Source organism: Ixodes scapularis, unplaced genomic scaffold, assembly GCF_016920785.2.
Source record: "Ixodes scapularis isolate PalLabHiFi unplaced genomic scaffold, ASM1692078v2 PGA_scaffold2__306_contigs__length_199485367, whole genome shotgun sequence".
Lineage (NCBI taxonomy): Eukaryota > Metazoa > Arthropoda > Arachnida > Ixodida > Ixodidae > Ixodes > Ixodes scapularis.
This window is the reverse complement of record NW_024609857.1, coordinates 78615024-78632152: the sequence shown is the minus strand read 5'-3', so window position 1 is coordinate 78632152 and position 17129 is coordinate 78615024.

Here is a 17129-nt window from a genome sequence, read left to right as displayed (position 1 = left end):
CCTGTCCCCCCTATATCGTCGGGAAAACTAAGTGCGGCAACGCTTGGAGGTGCCGTTGCCGAAGACGACCCGAGTAAAGAGCCTCCAAGAACGCCGGAGCGCTCCCACTCTCCCTACGCCACGCATCGCTACAACGCCCCTGCAACGGTGTCCAACAACCTAAACGTCGTCATCGACGGCCACGACGCATCGGCACTCGTGGACACCGGAGCAGACTACTCAGTCTTGAGTAGGAGGCTCTCCCGCCGCCTTCCAAATGTCATGACGCCATGGGAAGGACCCCAAATACGAACCGCCGGAGGACATCTCATCACACCAGTCGGGAGATGCACTGCTCGCGTCGAGATCCACGGTGAAACGTGCCCTGTCAAGTTTGTCGTTCTGCAAGACTGTTCGAGGGACGTTATCCTGGAAATGGACTTTCTCTGCGAGTGTGGCGCCGTCATCGACCTCGGAACAAACCGGCTGACGCTACGAAAACCTGCTCCACCAGCGGACGAACCCCAAGCGACGTCACCCACGGTCCGAGTCCTCGCAAGCCACGTAAACCTTCCACCGCGGTCGAGCGTTTTCGTACTTGTCGGGATCGATGAAGCTCCCTGTGGCGAAGTTCTTCTCGAGGGAAACCTCCAATTGCTCCTGGGAAAAGGCATAGGCGTCGCAAGGGGAGTAGCTGAACTTCAGGATGGGCGGACTGTGGCCCTCGTGACGAACTTCCGAAACGAAACGCAACAATTCACGAAAGGTGCAGCCGTGGGCCACGTCGAGGAACTCCGAAACCCCGCCGAAATCACCGCGATTACTCAAGAATCCTCGCCGCCCCAGCAAGACAGTACATCGCCAGCACAGCTCGACATTGACCCTAAGCTTCCGGACCCTAAACGACGTCAGCTGGTTAACCTCCTCGCCGAATACCGCGACGGCTTTGCGACGTCGTCGAAGGTGCGCCAGACCGCGGTTGCCAAGCACCGCATCGTTACCGAGGACGACGCGCGCCCTGTGCATCGATCGCCATACAGAGTCTCCGCTAAGGAAAGGGAGGTGATCCAGCAGCAAGTTCAAGAGATGCTGAATGACGACATAATCCAACCTTCAAGCAGTCCATGGGCCTCTCCAGTCGTGGTGGTTAAGAAGAAGGACGGAACTCTTCGGTTCTGCGTGGACTACCGGCAGCTCAACACGGTTACGAAGAAAGACGTCTACCCACTCCCTCGCATCGACAACACTCTAGACCGGCTGCGCCACTCTCGATACTTTTCATCGATGGACCTGAAGAGCGGCTACTGGCAAATCGAGGTCGACAAACGGGACCGAGAGAAGACAGCCTTCGTCACGCCGATGGACTGTACGAGTTCAAGGTGATGCCCTTCGGACTATGCACGGCGCCAGCAACTTTCCAGCGTGTCATGGACACCGTACTGGCAGGACTGAAGTGGCAGAGTTGTCTCGTCTACCTTGACGACGTCGTACTATTTTCAGCTGACTTCGACGAGCACTTGCGACGACTCCGCGCGCTTCTCCATGCCATACAGACCGCCGGGTTCACTCTCAATCCGTCAAAGTTCCGGTTCGCCTATGACGAACTGAAGTTCCTAGGCCACGTGGTTAGTAACGAAGGCGTCCGCCCAGACTCCGAGAAGACTGGCGCCGTCGCGGCATTTCCAGCGCCGAGAGACAAGAAGGCCGTGCTAAGATTCCTCGGACTTTGTGCCTACTATCGACGCTTCGTTCGGGATTTCGCAAGGATTTCCGCACCGCTCACAAACCTCACGAAGGACGCCGAGAAGTTCGAATGGGCCGAGGAACAGCAGCAGGCATTCGACGAGCTGAAGCAAAGACTCCAAACTCCTCCTGTTTTAGAACACTTTTATCAGGATGCAGAAACCAAGATTCACACGGACGCTAGTAATGGAGGACTTGGAGCAGTGCTGGTTCAAGTGCAAGAAGGCGCCGAGCGAGTCATCGCCTACGGAAGTCGGACGCTGTCCAAATCGAAGGGAAAATACTCCACGACTGAACAGGAGTGCCTTGCGGTCGTCTGGGCAATCACGAAGTTCCGCCCGTACTTGTACGGGAGCCCGTTCCGTGTAGTCACGGGCCACCACACGCTCTGCTGGCTTGCTAACCTGAAGGACCCGTCAGGACGCCTTGCTCGATGGAGCCTCCGACTACAAGAGTTCAACATGACAGTGGTCTACAAGTCCGGCCGCAAGCACAGCGACGCCGACTGCTTGTCCAGAGCCCCCGTCGAAACCCCTTCCGGCTGCAGCGACGACAATGACGACGAGAGCTTCCTGGGAGCAGTAAACGCCGACGACATGGCACGACGTCAACGGGACGATCCTGAGCCGCGCGCATTAATCGAGCACCTGCAAGGGGGTGGGGGTACCGTGCCACGTGTCTTCTCACAAGTACTGCCGACCTTCGCCATTCGACAAGGTGTACTCTACAAAAAAGACTTCGGCGACAACAGCACACCGTGGTTGCTGGTAATCCCGACCGACCTTCGGGAGGAGATCTTTCAAGCATGTCACGACGACCCAACGTCGGGACACCTCGGTTACAGCCGAACACTGGCCCGTATTCGTGAAAAGTATTACTGGCCAAAGCTTCCCAAAGCCGTCCACCTCTACACCCGATCGTGCCACGAGTGCCAGCGATGTAAGAAACCGCCAACGAAGCCGGCAGGTCTCCTGCAGCCGATTGCTCCCCCGACCGCACCGTTCCAGCAGATCGGAATGGACCTACTTGGCCCCTTTCCGCCGTCAACGTCGGGAAACCGCTGGATAATCGTCGCTACAGACTATCTCACGCGGTATGCCGAAACGAAAGCCCTCCTCTCAGGGACTGCTGTGAAAGTCGCCAAGTTTTTGGTCGAGTCCATTGTCCTCCGGCACGGCGCTCCCGAAGTTCTGATTACAGATCGCGGATCATCGTTCATGGCACAGCTGACCCAAGAAATCCTGCGTCTCAGCCACACCAGCCATCGTCGCACCACGGCGTACCACGCGCAGACCAACGGGCTCACGGAAAGACTCAACAAGACCATCGCCGACATGATTTCCATGTACGTCGACGTGGAGCACAAGACATGGGACGAGGTGCTGCCGTACGTTACCTTTGCCTACAACACGGCCGTACAAGAGACCACCGGAGTGACACCCTTTCAACTGGTGCATGGGCGCAATGTAACGACAATGCTGGAGGCTATGTTGCCCCACGAACCGGCTGTCGACGTAAGCGACGACGCCCACGTGGTTGCCCAAAGGGCAGAAGAAGTCCGTCAGCTCGCCAGACTCCGGATTAAAGCGCAACAACGCGTCGACACTGGCCGCTACAATCTTCGCCGTCGGGACGTCCACTTCCAGCCCGGAGACAGGGTTTGGGTCTGGACTCCCATTCGTCGCCGTGGTCTCGGCGAGAAGCTTCTCAAACGCTACTTCGGACCCTACAAAATCATCCGACGCCTCGGCGATCTGAACTACGAAGTTCTACCCGACGGAACGTGCCCATCTGCAAGACGCCCGCCACGACCCGAGGTGGTACACGTAGTCCGGCTCAGGCCGTACTACGAACGATAGAACTCTGGACTTTCGTCAAAGAGTGAACTGTTAAGTGCGACTCGCGAGTCTGCTATTCTTTTGCTGGGGATCTGTGTTCTCGTTTTGTGCTGCATCGAGACGATGCACTTTTTAAAGGGGAGGGGGGGGGGATATAGTGCCGCGAGCGCAGCTGGCTAAGAGGGCAGCGCGCTTGTGGTCTAACGGTTATCGCGCTTGCTTTCCACGCTGAAAGCCAGGGTTCGATTCCTGGCCGTGGAGGCACTTTTTTTTGACTCTGTAATGTAATGTTCTGGTAAATTCGAGAAGCATGTTGCTTGTTCGAGCTCAGAATGTTCTACACGCCGAACCTACTACGCCGATTATTCCAGAAGCCCACACGTGTACATAAGGGGCTCCGCGTGACAATCTGCATTCAGTTTCGCCCCAGCGTTCGACTCTGCTCTTTCGCCGATTTCGACGCCCGCGACGCTCTGCTGTTATCTTGTTTCCTCTTTTATTTCTTGGGCACAAGCTCGCCCCATTAAACGTTTCAGTTTCCTCAGTTATTCTTTGTTTCCTTTTTTGTTCGTGACACTATATAATTGTACTATATAATACACCTCAACACTTAAGTTCGACGTACAGCGCACTGCCGTCGAACTGATGGCCCCAGCTTTTATGAGGGGCTTGATAACGGTGCGATATTGCTTAATGAACAGCTAAAGTACATATCAAAGTATGAAAAAAAAACACTGAAGTTTTTTAGCAGGTCCAAGGAAACAATGATTTTTTTTTTTTTTGTAGTCAGTGACACGTACATTAGCTACTGTAATAAGTTGTACAACTCGGCCACCAAGCCGTTCGTGAAAGTTGGTACCTTCGGTTCGAGGTCCGTGCGCTATTCGGCGAACTGAAGTTTTGGGGCGTATTATATGGAAAGAGGGGTGTAAGCACTGCACACCCTATTTTTGAGAGTGTGGCAATAGTTTCACAGGAGTGTCGATTAAGATATCCACTTTTTGATATTTCCAGCAAGCCCTTTGTGTAGCAGTTTCTTCTCGTTCATTTAGGAGACACACTGTCGTCGTGCACTGAGAGCTAATTACAAGTAAAAAAGAGCAAACAAGTTAATAAAATTATACTATAGTGCAGCGTCATGTATCTTCATTAATGAGCTGTTACGCAACCTGAATGCTGCCTTATTAAAGAGCGTACACTGTAAAAAATGTTCACCCCATTTTACGGGCAAAAGTTGCCGGTTCAATATTGCCGGTATGGTTTGCCGTAATCTAGAAACGGAACTGTCTGTAAAAACAAGGCATATAATTTCGTAAAATGACGAAACGTCCGTAGTTGACTTTACAGACAGTTATCCGTTGTTCATTTTACGAGTAAAAGTTGCCGGTTCAATATTGCTGGTATGGTTTGCCGTGATCTAGAAACTGGACCCTCCGTAAAAACAAGGCATATAATTTCGTAGAACGACGGCACGTCTGTAGCCCACATTACGGACAGCTATCCGTAGGAAATGTGAAAGCTGTCCGCACTAAATACCGAAGGACTATACCTTTCCGCCTTATAAGGCCAAAGCCTCGAGCCATTCGTACCACCTGCACCTCCGTTACATCAGGCGACTCACCTGGCAGAGCTCTGGATCTGCCAGGGGTGTCACCTGACGTATCAGAGGTGCAGGACTGGTGCGGATGACTTGTAGCTTTGGTCTTATACAATTCGGAAAGGTATAGTCCTTTGTTATTTAGTGCGGACAGCTTTCACATTTCATATGGATAGCTGTCCATAATGTGGGCTACAGACATTTCGCCATTCTACAAAATTATATGCCTTGTTTTTACGGAGAGTCCAGTTCAAAAAGACGTAAAGGTCAAGTGCTTCATTATTTAGTGCAAAAAGCTTCCATATTCAAGCCAGCCTAAGTCACATGAAGCTTTTGGGGTAGATTGGTATGGAGAGTTCATAGCTCCGTCATTTAATATATGAACTTGAATAATTTTACATCCTCAGCCAAAAAGTTCATGTTTTGCAAAAGAGAAAGAGCACACAACCTGTACTTCTCAATGCCAGGATTTTGTTTGTGTGAGCTCAGCTGTTCCTATAGATGACAGCTCAACAAACAAATTAAGAAGTTTCGCCACAATACCTTTATTGGAAGAAGGCATGCCTTGCTTTAACTTTAGAGAAAATTTACATTATAGTTGTCCTTCTGCTGGCCATTTAGATGCCCCTCCATGCTTGTGTTTGAAGTTGTCATTCAATTGAAGACCTCCTCAGTATCTTCACGGTGCATGTGAGGGGAGCTTGAAATAAAAAGCAGAAGAGGATTTGCATTCAAACACAATCACAACAAATTGTATATGACATGCATGGTTAAAGTAAGTGAGAAACGTGCTTACCAACTAGCCTAGCTCCTTCTAAACATGACATATAAAATAAACCCCCCATAAATTGAACCAAAGTAAAAATTTGCATTGATTTGAATACCGAACATTTCAAGTGCTTGAGAAATAAAACTAACCAATTAAAATTGCACAACTATTCAGTGATATTAAGCACATTGAATTGAGCCAGATCTCCCTTAGTATATACAGTGGGCTCGCGATAATTCAAACTCGGATATTTAATACTTCTGGTTAAGTCAAACAAGTTTTAAAACTTTGGTTGACCCGCTACGTTTTCAATGTATTCAGAAGCCGCTTAACTCGAACGATGTTTTCGTGTAATTCATACTTTTTGTTCTCGAAGCACCGTTGAGCGCACTTCTTTCGCAGCACCGGTGCACTGCGGAAAAGCAACACCCGTGGTGCTTGGTATAAACTGTTTTACTAAAAGAGTGCGAGAGATAAAAGGGGAAAGGGCTACCAGCGCTTTCCCCCTTGCTGGAGCGTTAAAGACAGTGAAAGCCCCAGATGAGAGGCTTTGCCGGTGTTCGGTGTAAGCACTGCCCGAACTTTGTTTGTGTTTTGTTCTCTGTTTTAAACTCCCAAACTTAATTAGAGTCACGGGCTTGGATGGCAACAGTCCCCCGGCCATCAAGACACCATTGCTCAGTTATACGGTGCCCGAATAACGACAGAAAGCGTCGAATACTGTCCGAGAGCCTGTGTAGCTTGCACGAAATCCGGCAAGGCGAGTGCGACTGCAGTGTCTTTAAGCTCCATTGCTTTCCACATGACCCCGATTTCCGGCAGTAGTAGCTTGCGTCCCTAAATCGAAAAAACTTTTCCCCAACGCCATCCTCTCGACTGTGCTCGGAACATTTTGTGAATGGAGCGGGCATCACATTTAACGCTGTACCGTCGATGAACACGGGGTGCGCTCGCAAGGTGTGTGCAAGTTTTCTCCTGATATTTGCTTTCAGCTTGTATGTAACATTTTGGAACTGAATTTATTTTAATATAGATATTTCAAAGTGGTGACATTGACTCAATTTTATTATCTACAGCCCTTAGTTGAAGGCTGATTTTCGTCGCCAGGTGTGGCTGGCGATTGTCAAAAACTTAGTTCTATTGCTTCGCCTGAATCCCAATCTCCTGCGCAATACCAGAGAGCCATGAGCCTTGCTGACCGTCACAATGCGACTAGATTCTTCTTATTTTCAAAATTAGTACATAATGTAGCTGGAAAGAAACCTTCAATTTCTGTTGCTTAAAGTTGAAACATGCTCATGCATCACTGTTTATTAACATAGAAGCATGCTTATGCATCGGTGTTTATAAACGTTCTATTTGAGGATCCCGTACCAACGAGTGTGTCTTTTGTCGAGAACTGAAAACAGCAAAGTCGAGATGGGCCTTTTGCCGGAGCGAGTCGGTCAATGATTCAACGATTCGAAATTGATGCATGAGCATATTTCAACTTTCAGCAACAGAAATTGAAGGCTTGTTCCCGGCTACATTATGTACTAATTTTTAAAATAAGAATCTAGTCGCATTGTGACGGTCAACATAGGTTCATGGCTCTCTGGTATTGCTCAGGAGATCGTGATTCGGGAAGACCAATAGAACAAGCTTTTCGACAATTTTCAGCCACACCCGGCGGCGGAAATGAGCCTTCAACTCAGCGTTGTAGTTGATAAAATTGAGTCATTGTCAACACTTTGAAATATCAATATTAAGATAAATTCAGTTAGAAAATGTTACAACCTGAAACAGCAATTATCTCGAGAAAACTTGCACGCACCTTGCGAGCGTACCCCATGTTCATCGACGGAACAGCATTAAATCGAGAGGATGGCGTTTAAGAAAAGTCTCTTCAGTTTACGGAAGCAAACCACTGCCACCGGAGATTGGGGTCATGTAGAAACAGCCGCACTCACCTTGCCGGATTTCGTGCAAGATACATAGGTCCTCAGACAGTATTCAACGCTTTCTGTCATTATTCGGGTACCCTAAAACCGAGCAATGGCGTCCCAATGACCGAGGGACTGTCGCTATCGATGCCCGTTGCTCGAATTATGTTTGGGAGTTTAGAACAGAGAAGAAAGCGCAAACGAAGTTAGGGCAATGCAGATGCATAGTTCACGTGACATCCATTTTTCCGCTAAATTTATCAGAGAGCTTGAAATTCTCTGTAGGTCCTGTGACATCAATTTTCTGCTAAATTTAGAGAGGAAACTGAACTTGTGTAGAGGTCACGCAACAAAAATGTCCCCCCTAAATTTAGCGGCAAAGCGCACGGACGGATGGACAACATTTGGGGATTGGAGGGCAACGTTAAAAAGCACCTCATGTTTAAGAGAAAAAAAAAAGCCGCTCACCTGATGTGCATTTCTGGAAACCGGCTTTGACTAGCAATACATTATTGCCTCAGGAATGAAGTGCTGCTTCAGTAATGGTTCCTGCACAAACAATTCAAGTGTAAAAACACAAGCCCCAAAATTTTCTTGCCATCCTCCTCCCCCTACTTTTTTGTGCATTTAATTAATTTCATCCCTTGGCAAATCCTAAAGTTTTCGAAGTGCTTATCCTACGTCTTTCTCTTAGAGCCTAGTTCATGTTGCAGAAACTTGGCTGAGTGGATAAGCTGGAGCATTCATTGTTCATCGAAACACTTTTTCTTCACCCCATCCTGTTCTTGAAAGCAGAAACTCCTCTCCCTTGACCACGGTCATTAAGGACTTTTTACAGATCATACACAGGAGGTTGGCATTGCCAAGACAAACTCATGTCTTTACTTTGAGCAAGGAATAAACGTATGTCTGATCTACGGAAAGTTCCTGTTATACCAAGGCTCGTACTATTCCGTTGTCAAAGGAGCAGGCATTGTTTATAAAAACTTCCTTTCATTACATTGTTTCAGAGAACAATTGCTCTTTTTTAATAGGCATCAATTAATCATATTAGGACAATTGTCAAATAATGGCAGATTCACGCGATGGATTGAATCGCAATTTTCATCCGTGGACCGTTTGTCACGTTACCATCATGTCGGCTATTCCTCCGATTTGCACCTCGTCAGCAGACGCCCAGACTTAAGGGCAAAGTGCCCTTCCATGCCCAGATTTTTAGCGGGTGAGTAACAGTAAAAGCGTTTACGGTAGAGCACCAACAGCACAGCAATATTTTTGGTTTTCGAATGAGCCAAACAAAGATAGTGCACTGTACTTTGTCCATTCGCTGTTTCATTTTGTCGAACCATTCTTATTTTCCACTCGTGAAAGAAGCTGCAAGAACTTTGCCCGGCCGACAAGCCGCAGGTTCTGGTACTCCTCCGGGTTGGTGTCAAAAAGTTTCAGTGAAAACTTGCCTAGCAAGCTGCAAGCTTCCCTGCATGTGCACCCAGTTTTCAACCCAGCCAAGACCTTTCTTACGGCTGTAGTGTGCTGAAGAGTGGTGCACAAGCAAGCAGTGTGTGAAGGCATTTCCAAATGCCCCTCCGCAACACCAGGACTTCATCACTTAGACACTGAAGCCTCCTGGAGCAGGACGATACTTGTGTCATGTGGTTAGTAAAGCTAGTAGCGCTTCACGCTAAGCCTGTCATCATGCTTTGTCTCGCTCGGTACGTAACAGCAGCACACAATACTTTTTAATAATAGCACAGTGATCGTAGTCGCAAACATCACTCCTGACCTTGGAAAACTGTGCCACAGTGTGATGATGCAGGGCCGGGAATAGGTTCAGTTCTTCCTCGCTGTCATCTGCTCGTCTCCTCCATATGGATGTGCTTGGGGGACTGATGTTCCGTGGACGTCTTGTCACTTGATCAATTTATCTGCGGATAAGTTCATCATGTGAATCGGCCATAAGTGGACAGCGGAGTCTGCAGTGACTTAAAGTGGTTATGACACGAAAAATAAACGGATCTATTATAATTTTAGAGCTCTAGTAATTGCACTATTCAAATTGCGAATTTGTATTATTTTCATCTGGCGACCAGGCAACACTGCCCAAGTTAGTCACATCATGGTGCCCATAAAGCATGTGACCATGAACGCTCTCTCATTCTAGGGGCCCACATGATCGCCCAAGCTCTCCTTGCCGCGGTACGATCAAAACCGCTCGCGCAACTCGGTAACCCAAATGCTTTTCTCGCTCTCGCCGCCGGCCCGTTGACCTTCCACCCTGCATGCGCCTGCGAGATAATCCCGGGCGACAGTGACCACAACGAGTTCGTCCGTAACTCGCCGTCACTGGAGTTTGTCGCCAGCGGGTCGCAGTCAAAATGAACAGCTTTCAACATCTCTTGATAGCAATCATACTCATCGCTGCTGCAATCAATGTCGAACACTTTGACAAGGCGACCGATGTCGTAGACGTAATCATCACAAACCGCATGCTCGAAACGTGGAAGGTAAACGAGAAAGCTGAAGCTCGAGACGCCAAGATAGCCAAATCTGTGAGTGCGTGCAAGGAGACATCGCGCTGGAGGCTGGCTACAAAGCCAGCCTCCAGTTCTGCTTGGATCCGCCCCTCCGAGGGATTCACATAAAAGTGGATTTATCCACAAAACTATCGCGCCATTCTCAAAACATATCTAGCAGAGTTACAGGAACATACAATGGGTCCTAGCAGTATAGCTATCTTATATTGTATTTTTGGCGTGTCATTTCAAGCGAAACATTTCTGTTGACGTTGCCTGCACGTCATAAAAGTGTGTCTCGTATCCAATTAGACATTGTCGAAGGAACGAGGAAACTGCATAATAATGTCGCACACTGTTTACCTTAACCGTTTCTTTTTTTCTTCAGTTTTTGATCCTAAGTTGTTTTTTTCTATATTTATTGCACGTACGGCCCAAGCTGCGCATGTCTCCACAATCAGTCGCCATCCTTAAAAATGTGTACAATAAAAAAAATACATGCTGCCATCTCTGAGCAGCACCGGAAACTATGCTCGGAACAAGCCTGGGATGTCCAAAAAGAGCCAAGGGGCGAGGTATAGTGCGCGGATGAGTTACACTCATCCTAAACGGTTTAGGAACGGCCCTAGGTAGACGAGCGAGGCTCGCCCAAAATGGGTCAAGGTGCACCAACACCTTCCACGTCGTTGAATTTTATGTAGTAGTATATGATCCTAAATTACCAGACTAGGTTACAGAAAGTAAAGAGTAAGAGGAGGACGGGACGTCATACCTTTTCATGTTCTCATTTTTTTTGCCCGTCCTCTATTAAAAGGTTTTCATAGTAAAAGCGACGGTTCTATTTTATCTACCCTTTTGTTTCTCGCAATGTCCTGCCTATCAACTCAACCAGCAAAGTAATGCCCCCCCCCCCCCCCCCCCCCCCCAAACACACATCCAACCCACAATAGATATTTTTGGATACAAGATGCCATGAATGTGCTGTGCATGTGAACCAAGCTGAAGACAAATTTGCGGTCTGAGGGTATAAAGAGTTACAAAACTGACAAACATGGCAGTAGCATACTTTTCACTTTTGCACATGTACAAGAACCGCTAATTTCTATTAGAAAAGCGGAAAAGCCCAAGGCTATCAGGTTGCTCACCGACAGCAACTACCAGGAAGAGAAAGGGGGGGGGGCGGTTCATGATTGTGAGGGTAGCTGGTCTGTATGCTTGTGCTTTCCTGAAAGTTGCAAGACTTTTAAAGAAAAATGACCCAAACTATTACAACAAAATATTCTTTCATTTCATTTCTCATACCAAAAAGGTTGGCATGAGGAACTTTGCCCAACTGACACGACGCAGAATCTGGTACTCATCTACGTCAAAAAGCTTCTGTAAAGACGCGTCTACCACGCCGCAATATCTTTGAATCTCCAATCAACCTTTCACCCAGCAAGACCTTTCTTGTGGCTGTGGTGTACTGAAGGCGCAAGTGCAAAGTGAGTGAAGGCATCTCCAAATGCCACTTAGCGGGCCCAGGACTTCACCGCCTCCACGCCAAAGTCTCCTCGAGCAGGACCATGCTTGTGTCTCTGCCATGGTTTGGTTTAGCATGGCTAGTGGCGCTTCGCACTAAGCCTATCATGGTGTTATGTCTCACTCCGCATGTAACAGTGGCGCACAGTTCTTGTTCAAAGCAGCAAATGTCGATTTCGATCTTGGACAACAGTGCCACAGTGTGGTCGCAAACATGTTCGGCTCGTCCTGGCTGTCATTTGCGCGTCTGCTCCTTTGTGTGGATGCGCTTGGGAGACGGACGAACCGCGGACATGATCAATCCGTCTGTGGATCAGTTCGTCGTGTGAACCAGCCATCAATGATGAGTGCTGTCCATTTTGAACTTGATATAAATAGCCCTTTTGCAAAATCCCCCAAGCATGAGGATTTGTGGGAGAGACTGTCTCTCGCCTAGCCGCTCTGCCTTGAGATTGCATTGCCTTGGCGCTCGCCTCCTCTTAATCCTCTGTTTTTCGATTCCATTACCTGTTTTATCTATTCCAATGTATTTTTTATTGCTTCTAAGCATAGGCGTAGACTTCGGGAATGCATCGGGGCTCGTGCCCCCCCTGGTGAGATCCGCAGGGGGGAGAGGGGGGCAGGGCAGGGCCCCACCCTCGGGCCCTGCCCTGCCCCCCTAAGATACAGCGGTGTGCTGTATCTTAGTTAAGTAAGCGGCACTCGAAGGCATACGCTACAGTGCAAGGAAATGGAGCGAGCGTGGGTGGCCAAATCACAGCACGCTCGGCTCTCGCGTCACGATAGTTGATTCAGAGCTGTGCCTATCCCTATGACATGTGCGCGGGTGTTCATAAACGGCTCGTCTCGACTGTACGCGGGTCAAATTGAACCAACACAAACAGCTAACAGCGCGATAGGAATCTGTAGCAATGGTAGTACTCATCCCGGGAAACGACGCGCGAAGCGGCGTGTTGTCCGTCGGCACTCCCGTCGAAAAAGGCAAAATAAAGACACAAATACTATATATACAAGAAATATTGCGCACAGAAGAGAATAGAAACCCTTAGAAGCGATAAAAAATACACTGGAATAGATAAAAATATGTAATGGAATCGAAAAACAGGATTAAGAGAAGGCAAGCGACAAGGCAATGCGATCTCAAGGCAGAGCGGCCAGGCGAGGAGTATCTCTCCCACAATTCCTCGCGGGCTGGCCAGGGCGCTCGGGAAAATAGCAAATCGTCTATTAACTGTGCAGCACCTTTCTGTAGGATGGCTAACCCAACCTAAAACCCCTGGATATGTTTGTGTTAGTTTCTTAAGTGGTGTCAAAGTGCCAGTGCACGAGGCCCGTGCAGCACTTGGACGGAGATGGCAGTGTAGCCCTGAAATGAAAGGCATTTGGAAGTGAGTTGCATGTGTCTCTCGCGCTCATACCATTCAAGCTGAACCGTATGTACGCGATTTAGCGAGCGACGGCAATGAGCGACGGAGAGCTCTCATTGCTAGGCTTTTGGATTTCTAGAAAGCTTTGCTCATCGCCTCGGTCGCTTGCTCCCGTTGCTTCCATGTGGCTTGCCTCGTCGTGCAGCTGATCGAGCGATAGCAAAAAGGGTCGCCATCACTTTTCTTGTTGCTCGCTAAATTGCTTACATGCATTTTATACTTTATAGTTGTTGGCACTTGCCAAAATGTGAAGCATGCATTTTATTAAGGGCTTTGCCCTTGCTGACTCTCAGACTGCTGGGATAACTTTGGGTTCCAGTGAAATACGACCACGTGAATTCTCCCTTTGCTTATGAGCTGAGGAGCAAGTAGTTTAAAACACTTTTTTTTCTGTTTCTTTTGACACTAGTCAATGCGCGTTTTTTGTTTTTTCTCCTAACCTTTACAGTGAAGTACTGCCAGAGGGTTAGTAAATAAGTGCACCATATACATAATTTTTTTATAAGAAGTCAGTGCCCCAGTCGACAGAGAAGTCGTTTATACTGTTCGCAAGCAACATCATCAATACAGACCTTACTTCTAAAGGCGCACGTCACGCAGTGTTTCGAGTAGTTTCCGAGGACGAAAATCGAACTTGAATCTAACCTCCCACAGTGGAAGCGAATACAAGCGCCATCACACTAACGGGTACCTTTAGCAGTCATGGGTTCCGCAATACACACCGGCTAGCTATCTGGTACCAAGCCGCCACCCGATTTGCAGAAATCAAGCTCCCTGATACACTCATCAAGTGCCTTGCTTGGCCCCCCTTGCCTCCGGTGGGACCTTTGCCTTTGGTTGTGTTCCCGCAATCTGAGTGCCCGTGCAGTGACAGGTCGGTTCCGTGGCTTCCTTGGCAAAAGCTCGAGGGTCATTCAGTGCGGAAAGCACCTGTGCGACAAGGAACCGCACACGTTCGCTTTCACGCCGACTGCACACAAAAGGATCTCGTCATAAACGCTCCGAACAGAAAGGACTCAAAAAGTAAAACGAGTGAGCGAGCACTCACCAATTAGACTCATATCCACAGCTGGTTTTATGGGCACGACGGCACCTAGGACACTTCCTTTTTCCAAGAACGTTCTTCGATGTTTGTTCCTAAAGTCTGAAAGCGCCCGAAAGTTGCGAAAGTTTTGAAACTCGCTTCGTTTTTGAAAGTTTTTGTGTATTGTTACGATGGCGATGGCGATGCGGCGATGCTCTTTGGTTCCGAGTTCTGACTAAGTTTATTTGACGCAACGTAAATTTGCTTGTTTTATTCAACTTAAATTAATACTTTAAGATACAAAAAATTGTTTTAAGATTTATAAAATTATTTGTAATAAAGCATGTCGAAGCGCATTGTGTACTAAACTAGAGCTTGGCTTCGTCAGCTTCGTTTCAATTTAACATGGCGGCGACCACTATTGTGCCGTGTACCGTGCTCGACCTATTTGCTGTGCATTGGTTGTCCTGTTATCCACCTCCTGCGATCCTCATCAGCCCCAAGCATGCTGTCTAAGTATTCTGTTCTCGCCGGAAAGAATATCCAGTCTTCTTGGAAGCGTTGCTCGAATGTCGTCGGCACCCACGAACCGACTCGGCAAGCCCCACGTCGTTGCTTGGTTCCTCCGCGTTTCCGGCGATGGATCCCCCAGCTATGGCCTCAGCCCTACAGGACGTAGCCGGTGAAAAACAATCTACGACAACGCGGTGTCTTTTGAATGCGATTGCTACGATCAGTGGCTCTTTAAACCTCAGTAGCCCCCCTTCAATGGTGAACTCTTCGATGTGAACGTCCTTTCCTTCAGTGTCCGGAGACTGCTGCAAACCTCCGACGAGAGCGGACGTCTTCTCCGGGCTCCGCAAACCCCAGAGAACTGTACGCGACTGTACGTGATCCTGGTATAAACATCGCCGCGCTCCGTCGGCCCGCCGCAGCACGTCCGCTGAGAGATCGGTTCGCTCGAGTCTCGTTCTGCGAGCGGCACGCCCGTTTCTGCTTCGAATATGGCTACAGCCGACATCGCCGCTTCGCAGCTCACCAATATCTTAGCGTCCATCCTGAGCCAGGACATGAAAATCTCCCTAGCGCGAGACGACCAAGGTGGGAAATGGATCACCCCTGGAAAGCGCCGCAAATCTCGTCTTCCGGCCGACTTTGACCCCGAACTTCACGTAGTTATAGTGCATCTCCCAGTCCGTCCTGCTGGCGCAGCTGCGCTGCCTCTTGACAGTTTGCCGGCGTTCTTGCAAGCCGCACAGCTCCCTGCTCATACATGTACCGACGTGTCGCTCCACCTCTGGCAAAATAACCGTCCTCCGCACCCATCACGAAGCGATCGTCAACTGGCTACTTCGCATCACCAATATCACCTTACAAAACACTTCCCCTCCCGTCCACTCCTACCTAGCCGCTCCTAACAACTCCTGTCGAGGTGTTATACGTGGAATTGCCTCGGAGTCCATCCCCGACGAGATCATCAATGATCTGGAGCCTTATCAAGGGGACATACTTCACGCAGGGCGAGTAGGCACAACAGGTTCAGCCATCATCACCTTCATCGTACCCATGTCCCTTACACAGTGTACTACCGCCACCTTGAATTTCGCTGCCGTCCCCACAAACCTCGAGCCCATCATTGCAACAGCTGTGTCGAGTACGGACACCGTACTCTGGCCTGCCCGAACAACCAGCGACGCTGCCCCCCGTGTTCCACCACCCTGGCCCGCCCAGACAAACCCCATCCCTGTACTCCCTGGTTTGCGTTGCTTCAACTCGCAGTGTGGTTCTCAAACAGGGCACTTGGTCCCGAATAAGCTGCTGCACCTTCACTCACTCCATGAGACGCATCCCTTAACAGTTGTGGCGGCATGTAAAGCGTGGATGCAGGATTCGGTTTATGGCAGTCACCGTGTCAATTGCTACAGTGGAGCACACTGTTTACAGAAAGGATCGTGCTAAGAACTGTAGGGGTGTGCTGGTCGTGGCACCTTTTCTACTACCCTTCTGGCGACGCCACGACCTGGAGCTGGAACCTCTCACAAGCATGGCAAGGGGCTGCTATACTGTGCATGTTACCTGGCTTCCGTGAAAGCTGAGTCCTATGACCTGCCCAGCGAGCCACTAGTGCTCATTAACACGATTTAATTAAATGTGTGCATACTAGACGTCTTCAATTTGAGTCGCTCGGAGTGCAGTGTATACCATGGAACCATTTCCAGTGGCCCCAAATACTCGACAGTTCGACGGTACAGTGTGCTCAGTCCACTTGTTCTCAACATGTTTATTAATCGTGATCCCTGCAATCAACTCCACTGCTGTTACGGACGACATGATACTGGTGCCGCTTATCAGGTGGCCCCAGAAACCACCAGGGTTTGCAGAACAACATCGACAAGGTCTACTATAAACAGCCAGCTATGCTTCTCGCACAGCCTGACGACAGTTTTGTTCAAAACGTGCGGAACACTGGGTTTTGTACTTAGCGTGTCCAGGCCATAACACACTTGGGTGCCTTTCACCAGTGGCGTACCAACTTGGTTTTGAGTGGGGGGGCAAACTAAACCCCCTTCCCCTCCGCTCCTCCCCCCCCCCCCTTCCCCGGGGAGGAGGAGCGCTGCCCTTGGTATCCCTTGGGCGCTGCCAGCCAGTGTTTGGCCTGCCCAGTGGTGGCTGTTTTGGGGGGGGGGGGGGGGGGGGGGGGCAAAACACATGACTTGCCCCCCCACTCTAAGAACTGGGGGACAAGCGCCCCCCTTGACCCCCCGGTTGGTGCACCCATGCCTTTCACAGCCCTGG